Genomic DNA, 4,995 nt, shown 5'->3' with positions numbered 1-4,995 from the left:
CATGGCACTCCTGTCCCATGAGCATCCTAGCATGCGACTCCTACCCCATGAGCATCCCTGCATTGTGCTCATCTCATGCCATTCACCTTGGTCCAAGCCATCAAGGAAGAGATTCTCAGTCTAGACAGTGTCCTGCCTTTGTAGATCACAACCATATTCTGGGATCCACATAACCACATAATGTCATTGCTAAATTCTACATTCGAGTACATGACTGATCACACTCCCATGAAAACCATGGGCTGGGGACAGTCAAGATCACCTTTGACACTTCCCTTCACAATACAGCTCCAGAAATACCAAACTCATTTTCATTTGAAAAACGTAATTTTGCCTTGGAAAGGCTGTGTACACATTAAATGACAACTTTTAAGTGAGCCTGGGTCCTTTCCAAAAATGAAACAGTTCCAGTGAAAGGCCTGAGATCTGAGATGGAGGAAACGCCTGTTGATCATCAAAAACTGCAGAAGAAGCTGAAGCTGTAGTCAAAGTGATGCAGTGTCTTACCAAAGCCCTGCCGTTTCATCCTTAGCCTACTGTAAAAACAATACTTCTTGAATTATATCTGCCCTTCAGGAACAGAATACGTACACTCCACACAGCAACCAATCTCAGCGAAGTTACAAGATAGTCAAAGAAGATAGAAATGGGGCTGGGGGGTTGGATCAGTGACAGAGAATTGTGTACACGCATGTGACCCTAGGTTCCATCCTCAGTACAGTGAATAGAAAAATCATAAAAGAATCAAATAGACATTTTACACCAGCCTTCCTGCCCGACAGCTATTTTAGATTTTTAAACCATACTTTCCAGAAACCACAGTCAGAAATATTCATTGCTGAAGTTGTCACATCTTTCAACACCTATGTCAATGGCCTTGAGTGCATTTTAAAAACAGCACTCACTTGAAAAGTTCCCACAACAATCCAGGCGCTTACAATCCTGTCGACTTATTTGTCCTCCATTAATTCTTGAAATCCGTGGCCATGGATTTGAGCAGAACTACAAACAATGCTGAAACAAACGTTAGGGATGTTTTATTAACATGAATAAGCAATGCTAAATCATTTCTTATATTTAGAGAGCTGGGCTTCGATGACACGTGAGAGACGTTTTTATGGATTTAAAGGTGAGTTGCAGCCAACTTAACATCAACTCATCAATGCAAGAACATTGCCAGTTTGATAATGAATGCTACAGAGACAGATTTAATCTTCAATGTAACCTTGCAAGCCACAGTATTACCCTTACATATAGATGAGGTAACTTAGGCAACTAGCCCAAGGTAGCTTTAAGTGGATAAAGGAATATATGTATAGATTTATCCTTGGTTTTTAAACACTGCTGCACCGGGGTTCTTTGGTGAGGGGAAGTCACTAGGTAGGCTCCTGGCTATTAAGATACACAGATTCTTGAGCCTGGCATATACAAGACCCAGACAACTGTTGATAGCTGCTCTTATAGAAGCCTTTCCTATTTTCATGCAAAGAGAAATCTTCCAATATGTTACCGAAACATGCCATCCTGTAGCTCAGTTCTCCTTCCAGCTCTCCAGTTCATATTTTTTTTATCATAACTAAATTCTAGTCTATTAGTCACATCTTTCAGGCCACCTTTCTCACATGGGGGTATGCACAGAGCCAGACTGGAAGAGGGCCTTTTTTTATGTAATTATCCAAAGAAAGATACATTCTACTCAAGGTTCTGGAAACTGAATATCCTGTACTCCTGAATCAATTAAAGAAGGAGAAAGGCAGAGAGGGAGAGAAGAGGAGTGGTAGAAGAAGAGAAGAGATAAAAGATGCATGCAGCACCCATTTTAAGTAAATTAGTTGAGTCTTGGCATGATATTTGAACCCCAAATTCCTTTGAATTGTGAGTTTTTTAAAAGGAGTTATAAATTTTAAAAAAGCTGAGGTTGCTTAAGTGACCACACTCAGCCTTGTGGGTTTTGAAAGTCCAGCCACATTAAAGGCAGAAAAGTTATCTACTGATGGCAATCAAACTAAAATTCATTAAGAAAATGAGTCATGAGTGCATTTTCCATTTCAGTGTGCTTGTAAATGATTTCTACTACAAATCCTCTTTTATTTCCCTCTATCAACCTTTATTGAAATCTATGGAGCTGAAAGAAAACCTAAGGGTAAGAAAGAGGCTATGGATTATTATTCAGAAAACATCTAAGATCAAAGCAATGGAGAGCCCATATTAGCATAAAATTCTCAGCAGAACATTCTGTGTTTACCAAAATGCATGCATGGTGATGTCAACTAATTTGTACTTAATCCATTGTTGGAATAATTTATTTATGAAAGTTAACTCGGATAGCATTGCAATCAGTGCAAGAATGGAGCAGAGCAGGGACATAAATCGTTTAAATAAGAAATAAGACCATCACTTCACACTTAAACCGTGTTAGACCTGTGTGTCATCACCCTATAAAGAAAGGGAATACTGAAGCTCTTGCCAACAAATATCACCAAGAGTGTCAAGGGTAGAGGCTTTAGCCATGGGGAATTTATTTTGTACTGAGCAATTGCTGCCTTCAAACATGCTCTGTCTGTTTTGATCTCCCTACCTTTCAGAAATGCTCACAAGGGATGCTAATGTTATCTACCCACATTTTAGACTGACTCGTTCCAGATGTCCTCACTTGCAGACAGACCACTCATACTCCTAAGAATGGTGTTTAGTAAGATGGAACTTGTATGAGCAGCAGTTGTTCATCTCTGCCTGGGACTCAATGAGAGATTAATTTCTGCAGTCAGAGTTTAACAAAGTCATGTACAGTACAGTAGAAGCCTCACTTGCAAACAATTTTGACGGTAAGAAATTAAAATAGCTCTATATTCATAATTTCCCTCTAGCCATTTTTTTGTTCATAATATTTTGAAATTCGTTTTTGTTTTATGTGTATGAGTATTCTACCTGCAAGTATGTACGTGCACTGGATGCATACTTGGCGCTCAAGGATGTCAGAAGAGAGCATTTCATCTGTGAAACTGGAACTACAGTGTCTCTGAGACAGAATTGGGTTCTAGGACCCAAAAGTGGGTTCTCTGCTAGAGCAACAAGGTTCCTAACGGCTGAGCCATCTCTCCAGCCCTTCTGGCCAAATACTGGTTTATTTAGAACAGAATCAGACAAGAAAGAGCGTTGCATTGGATCCTTGAGTCTTGAAGGAAAGCTAGATGTACTGTCAATCATTAGGTTGGTGCTGAGTCACTAGAATTAATACTGAAGCATCCCTTTGTTGTTAGAGCAGGCCGACCCCTCTGTCCACTTGCCTGCACTGAGCAAAGAAACCAGGACCACTCTTGTATAGGCCTTCTCCTCTCCTGTTCAGTAGAGTGTCTTCCCTTCCGAATTCCATGTGAAGGGAGTTAGTCAGCTTCCTGTCCTCACATTCTATGGTTTCCTTACCCCAGGAAGCTACGTTACCATGTGGGTTCCTTCAGGATGGCCCGAGCCCACCCTTCTATCATGAGACATAATATGGTAGCCACACACATAACATTGAAATCTCAGCTTTACATCTGTTAAACAACTGACCTCAGAAAGTCCTAAATATATACACAATAGAGAATTTTTAAATCTAATATTATATAAAATCACAAAGTGTAGGGTAGGGTTAAGGGGGTCCCGCGTCTGCTCTGCCACAGGGCTCAGCCGCTCGTGGGAAGTTTAACTCTGCTTACCTGAAGCTGTCACTGGGCGGGTGTCGGGCAATAAGGGAAGTTGTGGGATACCCCTCCGCGGGTGGAGCACTGCCTGAGATGCAGGACAGCTGGAGCTGGCTTGTGGGTTCCTAGTCCTGCAAGGGGGTGGGGGACTGTGTGGTTCTCGGGCTCTTGGACAACCAGGTGCTGCTGGGAACTGTGGAAGAGCTGAGAACAGAGTGGGGGCCCTCAGGCTGGATCTAGCCCGGGGCCAGGGGCAAAAAGAGGGGTAGCTCCAGCTGGTCCCACAGGGGGAATTCTTTGCCTTGTAGGCAGTGGTCTTGGGCTTGACTTGCCTTGGTGGCAGTTGTGACTGCGGGCGCAGAGAGGCCTTCTGTGGGAGAGTAGACAGCAGCTGTAAGAGAAGGCCTTCTCCAGGGCTTACCATGGCAGATCCTGATGAAAAGAGACAGTCCAAGGTTTTAAGACATTTATTGTCATGGCAGAAAGTGGATGAGTAAAATCATACCCCACTTCTCATGGCGGGTCTGAGGTCAAATACCTTTTGCAGGGAGTGTCTGGAAAGGGGAGTTTATTGGCTAAGCCTCCAGGCCTTTAGGTACCTCACTAAAATGGAGATCTATCTTGATATTTATACCCACAGGTCACGTCCTCTACCTGTGGAGTGGCTTGGGGCACTGCCCTTATGTGATTGAAGGCCACAAATCTATGGAGGGATGCAGCCAGTGACAGGAGCCTACCGTGCCCGGGAATCAGGTGAAATGCCTAACTGTTCCTTTAGGGTCACCTGGGTTCCTACCCTTAGCTCAACCAGGAACCAGACTGCCATTCAGGGTTCTACAACAAAACATATCAATGTTCATGCATGTAATACAGATTCAGTGGAATCTCAGGATTCTCTTTTTCAAGGCACTCTCAGTATTTTCCACTGTGATGCTCCTCACTACAACCCCTGGCTCAATATCTCCCTCCCATCAGGGACTTGCTCGTTCATCAAGGCACTACTTCCCTCACATGTTGAATATCAAAAGATAAGTTGAGTTACCTCTCAGCAAATCCTGTACTTGGCAAAAATAGGTGATATGAAACACTCAGTGACAATTTAAATACACAGCAGCGACTCTAGGCCAGTGGTTCTCAACCTTCCTAACTCTACAACTCTTCAGTTCAGTCCCCGGCGTTGTGGTGACCCCTCCCCAACCATAGAATTACTTCCTAATTGTTATGAACCATAATATAAATATCTGACATTCAGGCTATCTGATCTGTAATCCCTGAGAAAAGGTCACTCAACTCCCAAAGGGGTTGAGACCCA

Source organism: Mus caroli, chromosome 15, assembly GCF_900094665.2.
Source record: "Mus caroli chromosome 15, CAROLI_EIJ_v1.1, whole genome shotgun sequence".
NCBI classification, from domain to species: domain Eukaryota; kingdom Metazoa; phylum Chordata; class Mammalia; order Rodentia; family Muridae; genus Mus; species Mus caroli.
This window is presented reverse-complemented; position numbering follows the sequence as displayed.